The sequence below is a fragment of the Papio anubis genome, chromosome 19 (assembly GCF_008728515.1).
Source record: "Papio anubis isolate 15944 chromosome 19, Panubis1.0, whole genome shotgun sequence".
Lineage (NCBI taxonomy): Eukaryota > Metazoa > Chordata > Mammalia > Primates > Cercopithecidae > Papio > Papio anubis.
Window position 1 is genome coordinate 51,323,853 of NC_044994.1, and position 19,586 is coordinate 51,343,438.

Genomic DNA, 19,586 nt, shown 5'->3' on the forward strand with positions numbered 1-19,586 from the left:
ATGGTCCCCTTTATTTTCTTGGGTATCACTGGAGAATGAGTTCCTTCATGTAAGTAAAATTTCGCTGTCACTCATTAGGATGGCTAATATCCAAATAAACAGAACAGAAAATAACAATTGGTGAGGATGTTGGGAAATTGGAATCCTTGTACATTGCTGGTGGGAACGTAAAATGGCACCAATCCTGTAGAAAACAGTAATGCCGTTCCTCAAAAACTTAACCCTAAAATTACCATATGATCTAGCAATTATGCTTCGGGGTATGTACCCAAAAGAAATGAAAGCAGGCACTGATATGGTATGGATCTGGGTCCCCACCCAAATCTCACCTTGAATTGTAATCCCTACATGTCCAGGGAGGGACCTGGTAGGAGGTGATTGGATCATGGGATCGGTTTCCCCCATGTTGTTCTCATAATAGTAAGTTCTCACAAGATTGAATGGTTTTATAAGGGGCTTTCCCTTGGCTTACACTCCTGCCGCCTTGTGAAGAAGGTGCCTGCTTCCCCTTTGCCTTCACTATGATCGTAAGTTTCCTGAGGCTTCCCCAGCTATAGGGAACTGTGAGTCAATTAAGCCTCTTTTGTTTACAGATTACCCAGTCTCAGGTAATATATCAGGCAGTATCTTTTTTTTTTTTTTGAGACGGAGTCTCGCTCTGTGGCCCAGGCTGGAGTGCTGTGGCCGGATCTCAGCTCACTGCAAGCTCCGCCTCCCGGGTTTATGCCATTCTCCTGCCTCAGCCTCCCGAGTAGCTGGGACTACAGGCGCCCGCCACCTCTCCCGGCTAGTTTTTTGTATTTTTTTAGTAGAGACGAGGTTTCACCGGGTTAGCCAGGATGGTCTCGATCTCCTGACCTCGTGATCCGCCCGTCTCGGCCTCCCAAAGTGCTGGGATTACAGGCTTGAGCCACCGCGCCCGGCCATCAGGCAGTATCTTTATAGCAGTGTGAAAATGGACTAATACAGGGACTCATAAACAGATACTTTGTACGTTCACATTTCTAACAGCTAAACTGTGGAAGCAACTTAAGTGTCCACTGATAGAGGAATGGAGAAACACAATGTGGAACATGTATACAATGGAATGGAGGAATAGAGTTCAGCCTTAAAAGGGAAGGTCATTCTTTTTTTTTTTTTTTTTTTTTTTAAACAGGGTCTCACTCTGTCATCCAGGCTGGAGTGCAGTGGCGTGATCTCGGCTCACTGCAACCTCTGCCTCCCAGACTCAAGTGATCCTCCCACCTCAGCCTCCCAAGTAGCTGGGACTACAGATGTATGCCACTATGCCCGGCTAATTTTTGTACTTTTTTAGTAGAGACAGGGTTTCACAGTGTTGCCCAGGCTAATTCTGAACTCCAGAACTCAAGCACTCTGACCACCCCAGCCTCCTGAAGTGCTGGGATTACAGGTATGAGCCACCGCGACTGGCCTAAATTGTCTAGCTTTTAACTGCCTCATTGCATCTGATAGCTAAAAACTACAACCCTTCCCTGTTCCTGAATTTTCTTCCAAAACACATCTGTAATGCCACTGCCATGCCTGCAAAGCACTGATGACTCTTCATCAGAATAGGCAGAAATTCACCTCCCAATCCGACCCCAATCTACCTCCAGTTTACCTCATCTGCACCCCCATCCCTAACCCCATGTGTGATAATCATAGTCTTCTTTTTTTCTGAAACAGAGTTTCGCTCTTGTTGCCCAGGCTGGAGTGCAATGGTGCAATCTCTGCTCACTGCAACCTCTGCCTCCCGGATTCAAAGGATTCTCCTGTCTCAGCCTCCCAAGTAGCTGGCATTACAGGTACATGCCACCAAGCCGGCTATTTTTTGTGGGGTTTTTTTTGTTTTTTATTTTTTGTATTTTTAGTAGAGACGGGGTTTCATCACATTGGTCAGGCTGGTCTCGAACTCCTAAACCTCATGATCGCCTCGGCCTCCCAAAGTGCTGGGATTACAGGCATGAGCCACCACGCCCAGCCTTTTTTTCATGACTTTAATACTCTTTAAGGAATGGCACAGCTCCAAATCCTCACAAATATTCCTCATTCTTTGTGGCATATGTTTCTCTGCCTTATGAAACTGTACACTCCTCAAGTCCAAATGAATTCCGATGCCACCTTGGTTGGTCCCACACTGACCTCTAGCCTAAATTAATCTGTCTCCTCAGGAGATTCGGCGTATTTGTTTCTACGTTGGATGACCTTTGCATAAGAAACCAACTGGCTGTTTGCTCAGAAGGAGGCTGTGGCAGCATAGGCACTTACACTGTCATAGTCAACACACTGAATTCTAGATACCTACCTGGCTGTCTCTTCTGCTACAAGATCAAGCCTTTATTTAGTTTTCTGTCCCAGTGTCTAGCACGGCACCTTGAATGGAGAGACACTCAGCCATCAATTCACTAAATTGAAATGAATTGTTGAGAATGCATTGCAGATGCACCTGAATTGGGGGTTACCAAACAGAGAGAGAAGAGGAAATTGTATTGGAGCCAATGATAAATTTAATCTAATTCATATTCATGAACACAGAGATCTTGTCAGCATGTGAAACTCTCGTGGGTGAATTAGGGCAGCAGTCCCCAAACTTTTTGGGACCAGGGACTGGTTTCATGGAAGACAATTTTTCCATGGACCAGGGATGGAGAAGATGAAACTGCTCCACTTCAGATCATCAGGCAATAGATTCCCATACAGAGCACGCAACCTAGATCCTTCACATGCGCATTCACAATAGGATTCCTGTTCCTGTGAGAATCTAATGCTGCCACTGATCTGACAGGAGGCGAAGCTCAGGCGGTAATGATGGCTCAGCAGCTGCTCACCTCCTGCTGCGCCGCCATTCCTAACAGGCCACAGACCGGTACCTTCACAGAAGAAACAACCTGGGCCCCTTTCCTATTATTGGTGTGTCCCTTCCCAAAGTCACACCCTCTTGTACCTGTCTCTGGAAGGAAAACATAAGGTGTCAGGAAGTTTGAAATTTCCCATCCATGAGTTTTGCACTTTTTCATCTTCTTGGTGCAGGGAATTCCAAGTATTTAAGAAAGTAAAATGAGGCCACGTCCAGTGGCTCACACCTGTAATCAATCCCAGCACATTGGGAGGCCGAGGCTGGTGGATCACTTGAGGCCAGGAGTTCAAGTTCAGCCAGGCCAAAATGGCAAAACCCTGTCTCTAATTTAAAAATACAAAAATTGGCTGGGCACGGTGGCTAACGCCGGTAATCCCAGCACTTTGCAGGGCAGAGGCAGGCGGATCACGAGGTCAGGAGATCGAGACCATCCCGGCCAACACGGTGAAACCCCATCTCTACTAAAATTACAAAAAATTAGCCGGGCATGGTGGCGGACACCTGTAGTCCCAGCTACTTGGGAGGCTGAGGCAGGAGAATGGCTGAACCCGGGAGGCGGAGCTTGCAGTGAGCCAAGATCATGCCACAGGACTCCAGCTTGGGCGACAGAGCGAGACTCCGTCTCAAAAAAAAAGAAAAAAAATACAAAAATTACCTGGGCGTGGTGGTAGGTGCCTGTAGTCTCAGCTACTGGGGAGGCTGAGGCAGGAGAAGCACTTAAACCCAGGAGACAGAGGCTGCAGTGAGCCTAGATAGTGCCACTGCGCTCCAACCTGGCGACAGAACGGGACCCTGTCTCAAAAATAAATAAATAAATAAAAATATTCTGTACACATCTCTTTTGTATTGCACGCATACAGATGGATGGATGAATGAATGGACAAGTATTTTACTTTGAATAATTCATAAGAAGTATTACCTTTCTGGCTGAGCACAGTGACTCACACCTGTAATCTCAGCACTTTGGGAGGCCGAGGTGGGCGGATCAGAAGGTCAGGAGTTTGAGACCAGCCTGACCAATATGGTGAAACCCCGTCTCTACTAAAAATACAAAAATTAGCCAGGCGTGGTGGCGGGCGCCTGTAGTCCCAGCTACTCAGGAGGCTGAGGCAGGAGAATTGCTTGAACCTGGGAGGTGGAGGTTGTAGTGAGTAGAGATCATGCCAATGCACTCCAGCCTGGGCGACAGAGCAAGACTCCATCTCAAAAAAAAAAAAAAAGAAATATTGCCTTTCTTATATCTTTCACAGTCAGAATGATTTAGCTGCATTTCTAGGCTAAACAGAAAGATGGGTCTGCCTGAAAAATGATTTTAAAATAATTTCTTTTTAGGGCTGAGCATGGTGGCTCACACCTGTAATGTCAGCATTTTGGGAGGCAGACCAGCCTGGGCAACAAAGCAGGACCCCTTCTCTACAAAATAAATACATAAATAAATTAGCCAAGCATGGTGGTACACACTTGTAGTTCCAGCTACTCCAGAGGCTGAGGTAGGAGGATCGCTTGAGTCCGGGAGTTTGACACTGCAGTGAACTATGATCACACCACTGCACTCCAGCCTGACAGCTTGGTTCCTCCCTAGTGATTTCTAATGTGCATCCAAAGTCAAGAACCACTGCATATAAACAGTTCTGCAGCTTGTATTTTTGTTTTGTTTTTGTTTTTAAAACAATATGTCTTATAGATCCTTGCATAGGAATATATGAGTGCTCTCTTTTTAATAGCTGCATAGTATTCCACCAGGTGATGAAGTATGATGGCATTTATGGACATCAGATAGTTCTCTCTTTTTTTTTTTTTTGAGATGAAGTCTCACTCTGTTGCCCAAGCTGGAGTGCAATGGCATGATCTCAGCTCACTGGAACCACCACCTCCCAAGTTCAAGCGATTCTCCTGCCTCAACCTCCCAAGTAGCTGGGACTACAGGCACGCACCACCATGCCCGGCTAATTTTTTTTTTTTTTTTTTTTAGTAGAGACGGGGTTTCACTATGTTGGCAAGGCTGATCTTGAACTCCTGACCTCGTGATCCTCCCACCTCGGCCTCCCAAAGTGCTGGGATTACAGGCGTGAGCCACCACACCTGGCCTGATAGTTTTCAATATTTTGCTCTCACAAGAAATACTGAAACAAATCACCTTTTAAATCTGTTGTTTTGCACATATGTATATATAGCTGTTGGATAAAGTCCTACGAATACCATTGCTGAGTGAAATAATATCACTTGTAATTTTGCTAAATATTTCTAAGTTTGCTATTTATTTTGTTAACTACTTGTAATTTTGCTAAATCTTTCATGCTAAACATTTGGTAGACATTGTTAAATTGTCGTATGAGGTTTAATTTTTTTTCATGACGAATCAGATACGAACAATCAGAGTTTGCAAGTCCCGGTTACACAGAGACATTAATCACGGATCATGCAAACTCCAGTTATTATGTTCTACCTGTCCTCCAAAACGAGGAACAGGTAAGGATTATCCCACTAATTTAATAGGATTAAATTATTAATCCGGGTTTATAAAAAGTTTTTAGAGTGAAAAAGTGCGATTTTGTTTTAGAGACACATATTCGAGGACATGATTACTGTTTGGTTTAAATTTCAAAAAGTGACAAGAGATTGCAGAAGTGGATCATTTGTCATTGTTAGGGTTACAGTGTCTTTCCTGATAGGGCTGGTTGGCGGCTCGGTTTCTTGTTCTTTCTTGTCGTTAAAGAGTTTTGTTCTCAGAAAGGAAATAATCTGTGCTCTTTGATGTGGTTCAGAAAAAAGAGACCAACACCACATGTTAAAACTCTTTGTGGCAGATCATCCACGAGCAGCTCTTTAAGAGAAGCAGCTCACAGAGCTCTGGCTGAAACAGGAGAAGTTTTAGAGAACATGGAGAATGTCTGACTCCTCAAGAAAACACGAAAGCTAAGAATGGAAAATGCAAAACACAATTATTCTTCCTCTGATGAGAATAACTTTCCAGCTCAAATGAATATTTATTTGTTTGTGTGTGTGTGAGACAGGGTCTCGCTCTGTTACCCAGGCTGGAGAGCAGTGGCACGATCTCGGCTCATTGCAACCTCCACCTCCCAGGCTCAAGCAATTCTTATGCCTCAGCCTCCCGAGTAGCTGGGATTACAGGCGCGTGTCTCCACACCCAGCTAATTTTTGTATTTTTAGTATAGACAGAGTTTTACCATGTTGGCCAGGCTGGTCTCAAACTCCTGGCCTCAAGTCACCTGCCTGCCTTGGCCTCCCAAAGTGCTGGGATTACAAGCATGAGCCATCTCCCCCGGCCTCAAGTGAATCTTAACTTTGAGGCTATGCAAGAAGCTGAAGACAGTAAATCAAGCACTAAATGAGAAACACACTCTTTAGATGGGCACAGTTGCTCATGCCTGTAATCCCAACACTTTGGGAGGCCAAGGCCGGAAGATCACTTGAGCCCAGGAGTTCGAGATCAGCCTGGGTGACACAGTAGCGTGTAAAGACCCCATCTCTACAAAATAAATAAATAAATAAAAAGTTTTAAAAAATTAGCTGGATGTGGTGGCTCACTCCTATAGTCTCAGCTACTTGGGAGGATTGCTTGAGCCCAGAAGTTGGAGGCTGCAGTGAGTTATGATCACACCACAGCACTCCAGCCTGGGTGACACAGGTGACACAGCCAGACCTTGTCTCTGAAAAAAATAAATACATAAATAAATAAATAGATAAATAAAAAGAAACATACTCTTGTACAAAAAAGTATTTTGCTTTAGGAGCAAAAATAGACACCTTTTGGACGTTTCCACATTTTTATACGATTGAAGATTCCACTCTATAACATGTATCTCTTCTACGTCCTTCTTGAATTCTCCTTTCTCCTCCTCCTCTGAGAGAGAGACAACAGACAAACACAAAGACAGATACATGGAGATACAGAGGGAACCAACAGATCTTCTGGCATGACATGTTTTTTAAAATAGCTGTCAGGATGTGCTGAGAGAAATGGACCAACATAAAATAGATCATTTTTTTTTTTGAAACGGAGTCTTGCTCTGTCACCCAGGCTGGAGTGCAGTGGCCAGATCTCGGCTCACTGCAAGCTGCGCCTCCCGGGTTCACGCCATTCTCCTGCCTCAGCCTCCCGAGTAGCTGGGACTACAGGCGCCCGCCACCTCGCCCGGCTAGTTTTTTGTATTTTTTAGTAGAGACGGGGTTTCACCGTGTTAGCCAGGATGGTCTCGATCTCCTGACCTCGTGATCCACCCGTCTCGGCCTCCCAAAGTGCTGGGATTACAGGCTTGAGCCACCGCACCCGGCCAAAATAGATCATTTTTATGTCAAGTGAGTGTTATGATATTTTTTTCCTTCTTTCCTTCCTTCCTTCCTTCCTTCCTCCCTCCCTTCCTTCCTCCCTTCCTCCCTCCCTCCCTTCCTCCCTCCCTTCCTCCCTTCCTTCTTTCTTTTTCTTTCTAGACAGAGTTTCACTCTTTCACCCAGGCTGGAGTGAACTGGCATGATCTCGGCTCACTGCAACCTCTGCTACCCGAGTTTAAGCAGGTAGCAGAGGTTGCCTCCTGAGTGGCCTCAGCCTCAGCCTCCCGAGTATCTGGGATTACAGGCGTGAGCCACCACGCCTGGCAAATTTTGATATTTTTAGTAGAGCTGGGGTTTCACCACATTGGCCAGGCTGGTCTCGAACTCCTGACCTCAGGTGATCCACCTGCCTCCTCGGCCTCCCAAAGTGCTAGGATTGTAGGCATGAGGCACCATGCCCGGCCAGATATTCATATATATATATTTTTTGTTTGTTTATTTGTTTTTTTTTTTTTGTTTTTTTGGTGTTTTTTTTTTGAGATAAAGTCTTGCTCTGTTGCCCAGGCTGCTGGAGTGCAGTGGTGCGATCTTGGCTCACTGCAACCTCCACTTCCTGGGTTCAAGCAATTCTCCTGCCTCAGCCTCCAGGGAGCTAGAATTACAGGCCTGTGCCACCCTACCAGGCTAATTTTTGTATTTTTAGTAGAGGCGGTGTTTCACCATGTTGGCCAGCCTGGTCTTGAACTCCTGACCTCAAGTGATCCACCTGCCTCGGCCTCCCAAAGTGTTAGGATTATAGGCGTGGGCCACCGTGCCCGGCCTCCTATATTTCTTGAAGAAATTCGAGCATCGGCCTTTGAATTGTATCAGTTGAAGTTCTGATATAAAGCAATAGAAATTGACTCATGAATATAAGCCAAAAAAGGTTATTTCAATGACACTGAGAAGCTCACAAAATTAAAAGTAGGAACCAGGACAGGTCTGGGAACCACAGTGGCAGAGGCTTGTAAGAAACTTCTGTTGGGGATCTTGCTAACCAATGATTTATTCAAATTCCCAGGAAAAGTAATCTGATTGCATTAGCTTCACCACGTGCCACCTCTTGTGATCAGGGGCTGAGTCTGACACCAGCAAGGGGAAACGGAAGTTGAGAAATATGATGGCCAGACTGCAATAGCTGCCCCGCAAATCACTCAGTAATTTATAACCATGCATATTGGATCTGAGTAAATAGAAGTGCTATATTGAGATGCTAATCACAGCTATGACTTTGCTCTTCATGAAAATGGGTAGAGGCTGGGTGCAATAGTTCATGCCTGTAATCCCAGCACTTTGGGACGCCAAGGTGGGGGGATTGCATGAGGTCAAGAGTTCAAAACCAACCTGGCCAACCTGGCGAAAGCCCGTCTATAATAAGAATACAAAAAAATTAGCCAGGCCTGGTTGCACACGCCTATAACGCCAGCTACTAGGGAGGCTGACTCATGAGAATCACGAATCCAGTAGGTAGAGGTTGCAGTGAGCCAACATCACGCCTCTGCACTCCAGCCTGGATGACAGATTGAGACTCTGTCTCAACAAAAGAAAATGGGCCTGGTGCGGTGGCTCATGCCTGTAATCCCTGCACTTTGGGAGGCTGAAGTGGGTAGATCATGAGGTCAGGAGATTGAGACCATCCTGGGTAACATGGTGAAACCCTGTTTCTACTAAAAATACAAAAAAAGTAGCCGGGCATGGTGGCACACACCTGTAATCCCAACTACTTGGGAGGCTGAGGCAGGAGAATCGCTTGAACCTGGGAGGCAGAGGTTGCAGTGAGCCAAGATTGCGCAACTACCCTCCAGCCTGGGCAACAGAGCAAGACTTCATCTAAAAAAAAAAAAAAAAAAGAAAAAGAAAGAAAGAAAGAATGAAAGAAAAATAAAATGGGTAGAAATGTTGATTAGGATTAGACCTGGACAAAGATATTTTCAAAAGCCCCTTGTGAAACTGAAAAGCTATGAACATGTTTCAGTCTTCAGACAGTGTCTATCTTTTTTTAAGCAAGTGTTCAAAAAGTAGTGTGCCAATCTTTGTACACCTGTGTTCACAGTAGTGCTACTCACAACAACCAAAGGATAGAGACAACTCAAGCGCCCCTTGTTTCTTCCTTTCATGAATGAATAAACAAAATGTAGTGCGTACATACAATGGAACATTCAGCCTTAGAAAGGAAGGAAATTCCGACACATGCTCCAACACTGATGAACTTGGAAGACATGACACTAAGTGAAATCAGCCAGACACAGAAAGATAAAGAGGGCACAATTCCACTTGTATGCGTTATCTATGATAAAATAGTCAAATTCATGGAATCAGAGAGTGGAGTGGTGGTTGCCAGGGACTTGAGTAGGAGACAGTGGGGAGTTATCGTTTGATGGGTACAGAGTTTCTCAGTTGTTTTTTGTTTTTGTTTTTGTTTTGGAGATGGAGTCTTGCTCTGTTGCCCAGGCTGGAGTTCAGTAGCGTGATCTCAGCTCACTGCAACCTCCGCCTCCCAGGTTCAAGCGATTCTTGTGCCTCAGCCTCCCGAGTAGCTGGGATTACAAGCGTGCACCACCACGCCCAGCTAATTTTTGCACTTTTAGTAGAGACGGGGGTTTCGCCATGTTGGCCAGGCTGGTCTCAAACTCCTCACCTCAGATGATCTCCCCACCTCGGCCTCTTAAAGTGCTGGGATTATAGGTGTGAGCCACTGGGCCTGGACACAATTTTTTTTTTTTTTAAGGCAGTCGGCAATACTAGAGATGCCTGCAGCACAACTAAGGAGGGTGAAAAAGGAGGTGGGAGGACTATTTTCAGACACCCTTCCTATACCATGGATTTCTGCAATGGATTGGCTTGGCTGATGCCAAGTCTCATAGTCCGTCACTCTTTAATCTATAGAATAAAAACTCCATGAGTTCTAAAGGAACATTTCAAAGCCAGGAAAAGAATTTTTTTTTTTTTTTATGTAGGTTACAAGTCTAGCTGGTAATCTGAAGCCCTCCTGCATTGACACAGGCTTTCCTCGCTGAGTTGCTCTGCAGAGCCCAGGAAAATAATAAAACCTTTATGACCAAGAGTACTATTTCATTTCCTTTCTAAACGAAACCCATGAAAGGCCACCCATGCTGCCTGGTGTGGATGCAAGGGAAACTTAACTGTAAACTGAAGCAACTATGTTTCTTCTGCCTCTATGTTGAAAAAGCAAACAACAAAAGAATAAAACAAAAGCGAATGTAATTTAAATATATAGCAACTGCTGGTTTTCATCTTAATAATTTACGATTGATGAAGCTGGGGGGTTATCTATTGGTTTTTCATGTGGTTAGTTTCAAAATATAACTTATTGTCCTCTCCAGACCGTGGCTTTCTGGCTTGTTCAATTTACTTCCCCCGGTTCTTTCGCCTCTCTTCTGCACAAATGCCCTCCCAGCCCTCAAAGCCCCTCCCTGCTTCTGAAACTATCCCCCACAACCATCGAGATTCTAGAAAGACTTCCATAGAAAATCTTTTCTAGGCTGGGCACAGTGGCTCCCGCCTGTAATTCCAGCACTTTAGGAGGCCAAGGCAGGCAGATCACTTGAGCCCAGGAGTTTGAAACCAGCCTGGGCAACATGGCAAAACCCTGTCTCTTCAAAAAATCCAAAAATATTAGCCAGTCATGGTGGTGCTCACCTGTGGTCCTAGCTTCTTGGGAGGCTGAGGCAGGAGTATTACCTGAGCCCAGGAGGTCGAGGCTGCAGTGACCTCCAGTGATTGTGCCACTGCACTCTGGCCTGGGTGACAGAGTGAGACCCTGTCTCAAGACAGAAACAAAAACAAAAAACACGAAAGTCTTTTCTAGAAAGTCTTCTTGGACCTCTTCAGATCTCTTCCTCCAGTGAATTCTGTGACACTAATTACCTTTTTCCTCCCATGATATATAGGGCTTTGGGCTATGAAAGTATAATTTTCAAAAAGATAAAAGCCTGACCCTCATACAAACGTAGAATGAACACATGTCAATTATGTATGTAACTAATTCACAAGGGTGCCAGGAGGATGTAAAACTAGTTCAAAGGAGAATTCAAAGAACAGGGATCTATGTAGTCAGACAGGAAAGGCAGCCAAAAATAAGTTTTCTTTTTTTTTTTTTTTTTTTTTGAGACAGAGTCTTGCTCTGTCGTCCAGGCTGGAGTGCAGTGGTGCAATCTCAGCTCACTGCAACATCCACCTCCTGGGTTCAAGCGATTCTCCTGCCTCAGCCTCCTGAGTAGTTGGGATGACAGGTGTGTGCCAGCACACCCAGCTAATTTTTGTATTTTTAGTAGAGACGGGGTTTCACCATATTGGCCAGGCTAGTCGCAAACTCCTGGGCTCAGGTGATCCGCCTGCCTCAGCCTGTAAAAGTGCTGGGATTACAGGCGTGAGCCACCATGCCAAGCCAAGAATACATTTTCTAAATCACAGGCAAAATTGGTTAATGTCCTAACGGGCAATACAAGGGTAACCTTCCGCGTTACCTTGGATACTCTTGGAAATCTACTAGTTAACATGTAACTTGAGAGAATCTGAGCTTCGTCATTAGTAAATAGGATGAAAACAAAAGTCTGTCTCCCAGTATTAAATAATCCTTGGATGGACTCTGGGCTAGCTATGTCCCAGTATGATATTGAAATCTCCCAGTATTAAATAATCCTTGGTTGGGCTCTGGGCTAGCTATGCCCCAGTATGATATTGAAATCTCCCAGTATTAAATAATCCTTGGGTGGGCTCTGGGCTAGCTATGCTCCAGTATGATATTGAAAGACATGCAGGAGTCCTTTCCAAGTTTATGCGATGGTATTTTTCTTCACTTTCAGGTCAATCCACCCCATTTCTTTTTTTTTTTGAGGCCAGATCTCATTATCCGGGCTGGAGTGCAGGGCTGGATCTCAGCTCACTGCAAGCTCCGCCTCCGGGGTTCACGCCGTGCTTCCGCCCTCAGCCTCCCGGAATGGCAGTTCTAGGCGCCCGCTCCCACCTCCGCCAGCCCCTGGATTTTTGCCCCATATTTTTAGTAGGGGCGGGTTTCGTGTTTGCCAGGATGGTCGATCTCACCGGCCTGCGTGGTCGCGTCTTGGGCGCCCTGAAGTGCTTTGGGATTACGGGCAGCCACGGCCAGCCGGGGATTACATGTATTTTAAAGGTAGCCACCTATGTATTTATCCCGCCTCCATGCCTTCACCACAATGGGAATGGCTTACCCTTTCAGGAAACCCAGGTTCCCATTGCTGTATCTGAGCTGGTGGCTGCTCTGAAAGGAACGGCAGAGTATTAGCAGTGCTCCTGATTTCTGGTGAGGTATGTGGGGCGGGAGAGTCGGGTCTGGAGGAGAGAGACCTGGCAGATTCTCGCTGACTTCCTAGAACTAAATCAAAAGGAAAACCCCAACTTTCCACACCTAAGTAATGAAAGGACAGGCTACTCCCTTTGCAAACCCTGCCCCCTTTTTTTCTGTGTGGCAGATGGAAAATCAAAAGTATCTCTCCTTTCTGCAACCAATCAGACTGACTGTGGGCCACTACTTCATTTACATAGGGTGTAACCAAGGAACCAATGGAAAACCTCTAGAGGGTATTTAAACCCCAGAGAATTCTATAAAGGAGCTCTTGAGCCCCTATGCTCAGCCGCCTCCTGTATTGTGGAGTGTACTTTTGTTTTCAATTGCTTTTGTTACTTCATTGTTTCCTTGATTTGTTTTTGCATTTTGTCCAATTCTTTGTTCAAAATGCCAAGAACCTGGACACCCTGGACCAGTAATAAAACAGTTACAGTGTCACCTGGTTCTCTATCTTTTCCCCTCTCAAGATGCTTGCCCTTTGAACCAAACTACCACATTGTGAGGAAGCCCAGGCTACTTGGAGAGACTGTGTGTGGATGCTCTGACCAACGTCCCAGGGCCCCCAGCCAGCAGCTCCATGTGGTGAACCCCAGACATGGGAGTGAACAGGGCTTCAGATGATTTCAGCCCACACTCTTCAAGTCTTCCCACGGAGGCCCAGACATCGTGGAGCAGAGGTCAGTTACCCCTGCTGTACCCTCTCTGAATTCCTAACCCACAAAAACCAAGAGAGATAATAAATGACTTTTGTTCTGTTTTAAGCTACAATGTTTTGGAGTCACTTCTTACGCAGTAATAGATAATTAATATACCAACTATGTTCTTGGCAAGTTGGCATTGCTGATTTAACTTTTCATCCACAGTTCAAATGTAAGCGTCAAGAGGTTTTTTATTTCCAGCTTCGCCAAGCCACGAATTTGACCCTTGCCAGGAGCAGGGGCTCACGTCTGGTAATCCCAGAACTTTGGCAGGCTGAGGCATGAGGATAGCTTGAGCTCAGGAGTTCAAGACCAGCCTGGGCAACATAGCAAGTCCCCTACCTACAAAAAAAAAAAAAAAAAAAAAAAAATTAGCCTGGCCTGGTGGCATATGCCTATAATCCCAGCTACTTGGGAGGCTGAGGTGGGTGGTTTGTTTGAGACAGGAAGCTGCGTTCATGCCACTGCACTCCAGCCTCAGTGACAAAGAGAGACCTTGTCCAAACAACAACAACAACAACAAACTCTGCTAAATGACATTTCAGCAACTGTTCAAGCCAACGCATAATGATATTTTATAGGGAACTGCTTTGCTAGAGGGGAGATGTGCACACTTGTAGCATTATGAAGGTCTCCAGAGGTATCCCTTTAAGCTCTCAACGGCCAACTGTGCTTCTTTATATTTTTCCCAAGGCTTTGAGCTCAGAAGTTCCCAGCCTGTGACGTATGACAGTTTCCCAAGTCTTCTGCCAAAGAATCTCAGTTCAGGAGAAAAATAAACTCAAGAGTCCTCTGATTAAACCAGTCTTTTTCTTTTTCTTTTTTTCTTTTTTTGAGACGGTGTCTCCCTCTGTGGTCCAGGCTGGAGTGCAGTGGCGCGATCTCGGCTCACTGCAAGCTCCGCCTCCTGGGTTCACGCCATTCTCCTGCCTCAGCCTCCCAAGTAGCTGGGACTACTGGCACCTGCCACCTGCCACCTGCCACCATGCCCGGCTAATTTTTTTGTATTTTTAGTAGAGACGGGGTTTCACCGTGTTAGCCAGGATGGTCTTGATCTCCTGACCTCGTGATCTGCCCGCCTTGGCCTCCCAAAGTGCTGGGACTACAGGTGTGAGCCACTGCACCCGGCCTTAAATCAGTCTTTATTGCAGTCTGACTCGGAGTTTTTGGCCTTAGTGGCAAAGAAGGTGATTAAGTAGTTTTCCCAGGAATAGGCCTAATTCAGCTCAAGTGGACTTTCAGGAACATTCTGTTTAAGAGCATGAGCACATAATACTACAAAGAGCTGCTTTTTTTTTTTTTTTTTTGAGATGGGCATCTCACTATGTTGCCCAGGCTGGCCTCAAACTCCTGGGCTCAAGAGATTTTCCGAGTAGCTGGGAGTACAGGCATGCACCACTGCACATGGCCCTAATCCCATTTTACTTATCCATGTGTTTATTTACTGTCTCCCCCACTAGGATGTTGTATTAGTCTGTTTTCACACTGCTGATAAAGCCATACCTGAGACTGGGCAATTTACAAAACAAAGAGGTTTAATGGACTTACAGTTCCACGTGGCTGGGGAATCATGGCGGAAGGCAAGGAGGAGCAAGTCACGCCTTACATGGATGACAGCAGGAAAAGAGACAGAGCTTGTGCAGGGGAACTCCTCTTTATAAAACCATCAGATCCCATGAGACTTATTCACTATCAGAAGAACAGCAGGAGAAGACTTGCCCCCATGATTCAATTACCTCCCACCAGGTCCCTCCACAACACATGGGAATTCAAGATGAGATTAGGGTGGGGACACAGCCAAACCATATCAGATGTGAATTCCATGCCAGCAGAAACCTCTGTTTTTTCACTTATATATCTCTGGTGCCAAGAGGCTATCAAAGAATATGGGCTGAATAAATAAATGATCCATTTTCACATACTTTTAGGTCATTGTGTAAATATGCTACTGCTGCTACTACTAATAATAATATCAATAATACCAACCTGGTCAACATAGCAAGACCTCGCCCTTATGAAAAAATAAAAAACTTTAGCCAGGTGTGGTGGCGAGTGCCTGTGGTCCCAGTTACATGGGAGGCTGAGGTGAGAGGATTGCTTGAGTCCAGGAGGTTGAGGCTACAGTGAGCTGTGTTTGCACCACTGTACTCCAGCCTGCATGACAGAGCAAGACCCTGTCTCAAAATTAATAATAATATCAACAGTAACAGCTGTTTCATATGGGATCAAAAGTATGATTTCATTAATCACACAGCTTATTGCCATACACATAAGTTTTTTTCTTTATCAAAATGCTAAACAGGGAAGAATAAAAATCTCATAGAGGCCAGATGCAGCTCACGCCTGTAATCCCAGCACTTTGGGAGGCTGAGGCAGGCAGATCACCTGAGGTCAGGAGTTTGAGAACAGCCTGGCCAACACGGTGAAACCCTATCTCTACTAAAAATACAAAAATTAGCCAGGCATGGTGGTTGGCACCTGTAATCCCAACTACTCAGGAGGCTGAGGCAGGAGAATTGCTTGAACCTGGTAGGTAGAGGTTGCAGTGAGCCGAGATCACAATATTGCACTCCAGCCTGGGTAACAAGAGTGAGACTCTGTCTTTAAAAAAAAAAAAAAAAATTACACTTGGCAGACGAAGTACATTAGTCACGTAGTGAGTAAGCTCTAACTTTGAGTCTAATTGTTAAAATGGAGTTACCCAATTAGAATAGAGGCAGTCCTCTATAGATGCAAAGTCTAATCAATTTTGAGGTACAACTTTCTAGGAGAGGTTCTAGAAAGAGATGGCTTGACCAATGCAGCAGAGATCCATGGCAACACAGAGGCCCCTCAATGCCAGAGGGGGCACAAATTTTTTTTTTTTTTTTTGAGACAGAGTCTCTCTCTTGTCCCCAGGCTGGAGTGCAATGGCACGATCTCGGCTCACTGCAACCTCCGCCTCCCGGGTTCAAGTGATTCTCCTGCCTCAGTCTCCCGAGTAGCTGGAATTACAGGCGCCTGCCACCGAGCCCAGCTAATTTTTGTATTTTTAGTTGAGACAGGGTTTCACCATGTTGGCCAGGCTGGTCTCGAACTCCTTACCTCACGTTTTCTGCCTGCCTCGGCCTCCCAAAGTACTGGGATTACAGGCCTGAGTCACCTTGACTGGCCACATTTGATACTTTCAATGTTCCATCTGCCCAGCAGAAAAAGGGGGGGGGGGTTTGCAAAGGGAGTAGCCTCTGGTCCTTTTGTTACTTAGGTGTGGAAAGTTGGGGTTTTCCTTTTGATTGAGTTGTACGTAGTCAGCATTAACTGGCCTTGGGTTCCCTACCTCCAGACCCTATTCTCCTGCCTCAGGACCAGGCAACTAGAGGCCACTGCTATAGACCCAAACCCTCTGGAATTATTTAAGACATCCAGCCCTAAGCTGTTGACTCTGCCCTGCCTGGCTTTCCCAAGGAAACCCCAGTACAGGCTCTGGCCTCAGCTTTCCTCTCCCTCCCACTTTCATCTCCTGACCAAAACCTGGAGCTTCTCCTGTGGCCTTGTGTGGCAGGGTGTGCCCCCTTCTCTCAGGAAATCTCTCAGATAAAAGCCATCATTCAATGACATTGGCCTCTCTGTGCCGTCACTCAACCATGTCCGCAAATTCTAATTCCACAGGTACAAATGTCAAAACATGGGACACCCTGAGTTAATCAGGGGAGAAACTGATTTAGGAGGCTTCCTGCAGAACTGAGCTGATGGTTTCCAAAACTCCTCTTTTATTCTATCGCAGTAATACCTTCATAGTCACATGCACTCATTTATCTGTTTCAGCTCAATTTGGAAACTGCAAACTCTAAAACAAGATATTGAACTCAGTTTTTTAAATATGAAATTATACCCATCAAAGTATTTCCTACTATATTTCTTGCCTTATTCAACATCTTGTTGATTGATTCATGTAACTGCCAAAACCCAGAGTATTTCAGGAGCAGAGATTCCTTAGTTTCCAGCAATATTTTTCTCATTGTTTCCAGTAATAAAGTTTTAGTGGAGGCCGGGCACAGTGGCTCACGCCTGTAATCCCAGTACTTTGGGAGGCTGAGGAAGGCAGATCACTTTAGGTCAGGAGTTTGAGACCAGCCTGGCCAACATGGCGAAACCCCATCTCTGCTAAAAATACAAAAAATTAACCGGGCATGGTGGCGCATACTTGTAATCCCAGTTACTCTGGAGGCTGAGGCAGGTGAATCACTTGAACCCAGGAAAGGCAGAGGTTACAGTGAGCCGAGATCCCACCACTGCACTGTAGCCCGGGCAACAGAGTGAAACACCACCTCAAAAGGAAAAAAAAAAAAAAATTATTGGAGCACACGGGTACCCAGAGCAAACATTATATTCGCTGACCTCCCTGGCAGCCACGTGTGGCCATATGGCTGAGTTCTGACCAATAGGATGGATGGATGGGTGCAAAGTCCATGTGGCTCACAACCCACCTCTTTTCTCTTCCTCATTGTCCCTTCTTGCATCCTGGATGCTGGGAATGCTGACACCACCACATTGGACCATAAGGATGGTTCCTGAAAACTTCTGGGAACAGACTGCTTATGCTTCAATTTGTCATCTTGTTAAACAACTGTTAGCTGGGGTTTTCTGCCACTCGCAGAAAAGCCAAATCATTACTAATTCAGTGGCAAATGGTGTAAGTGAAGCAAGCACTCAAGGAGGTGGCAGTGAGTCACAAAATTAATAACCACATGGCTTAGCTGAGATAGCATCCTAAGGACAAGAAAAGCAATAGTAATAATGGCTTGCTTTTTATAGTGCTTTATAATTTCAACATACTTTCAAACGCTTTTTCTCTTTTGATCCTCATAATAACCTCCTTGGCCAGAGAAATAACAGGACTTTGGTGCTATTCTCCAAGCTGAAAGCCATCATCTCCGGCCCTGAGGATACAGCTTTTTCTGCCATAACTCACTGTCTCCACTGGCTCAATTAGCCAATTAGTGGCATGGTAGAGGGCTGAGATGTTACTTCTTAGTTTCCAATAAAATTCTCAAGTTGGTTTAAATTCTCCTTATAATGATGATAAAGTCAAAGCTCAGAGGAACTGAATGATGGCCCCTTAAAATTTACATTTTGAAGCCCTAACTCCCAAAGTGACTGTATTTGGAGACTGGCTCTCTTTAAAGAGGTAATTATGGTTAAATGAGGTTATAAGGGTGAGGTTTACGGCAATAAGACCGGTGTGCCGAAAAAAACGGGAAGAGGCGGGACGCAGTGCCTCATGCCTGTAATCTTAGCACTTTGGGAATCCAAGGCAGGGAGGGGTTTGAGACCAGCCAGGGCAAAATTTGTGAAACCCTGTCTCTACAAAAAAATTTAAAAATTACTGGGGGGGAGGTTCCAGGCGTGGTGGCTCACGCCTGTAATCCCAGCACTTTGAGATGCCAAGACGGGTGGATCACCTGAGGTCAGGAGTTCGAGACCAACAGAGTGAAACCCTGTCTCTACCAAAAATACAAAAATTAGCCAGGCATGGTGGTGCACTCCTGTAGTCCCAGCTACTCAGGAGGCTGAGGCAGGAGAATCGCTTGAACCCGGGAGGCAGAGATTGTGGTAAGCCAAGATTGTACCACTGCACTCCAGCATGGGCAACAGAGTGAGACTCCGTCTCAAAAAAAAAAAAAAAAAGATACAAAGAGGCCAGTGTGGTGACTTATGCCTGTAATCCCAGCATCTTGGGAGGCTGAGGTGGGTGGATCACTTGAGGTCAGAAGTTTGAGACCAGTCTGGCCAATGTGGTGAAACCCTGTCTCCATTAAAAATATAAAAATTAGCAGGGCGTGGTGGCACATGCCTGTATTCCCAGCTACTCCAGTGGCTGAGGCAGGAGAATTGCTTGAGCCAGGGAGGTGGTAGTTGCAGTGAGCCGAGATCGTGCCACTGCACTCCAGTCTGGGCGACAGAGTGAGACTTCATTTAAAAACAAACAGCCGGGCACGGTGACTCACGCCTATAATCCCAGCACTTTGGGAGGCCCAGGCGGGCGGATCATGAGGTCAGTATGATTGAGACCATCCTGGCTAACATGGTGAAACCCCGTTTCTACTATAAATTAAAAAAAATCAGCTGGATATCGTGGCATGCGCCTATAGTCCCAGCTACTCGGGAGGGCGAGACAGGAGAATCGCTTGAACCTGGGAGGTGGAGTTTGCAGTGAGCCAAGATCATGCCACAGCACTCTAGCTTGGGTGACAGAGCGAGATTCGGTCTCAAAAAAAAAAAAAAAAAGTAAAAATAAAAAGGTACAAAGAACTGATATGTGTTACAATGTGGATCAACCTTGAAAACATACTAAATGAAAGAATACAGGTAT

The 19,586-nt window shown here is 45.5% G+C and overlaps 1 non-coding gene across 1 annotated transcript; it reads right to left on the reverse strand.

Moving 5' to 3' along the window:
- Positions 1–5,215: 5,215 nt before the first annotated feature.
- On the reverse strand, positions 5,216–5,348 carry LOC116271526. Its single transcript, XR_004180153.1, has one exon. It is a non-coding gene; the product is annotated as a U8 small nucleolar RNA (small nucleolar RNA).
- Positions 5,349–19,586: the final 14,238 nt, after the last annotated feature.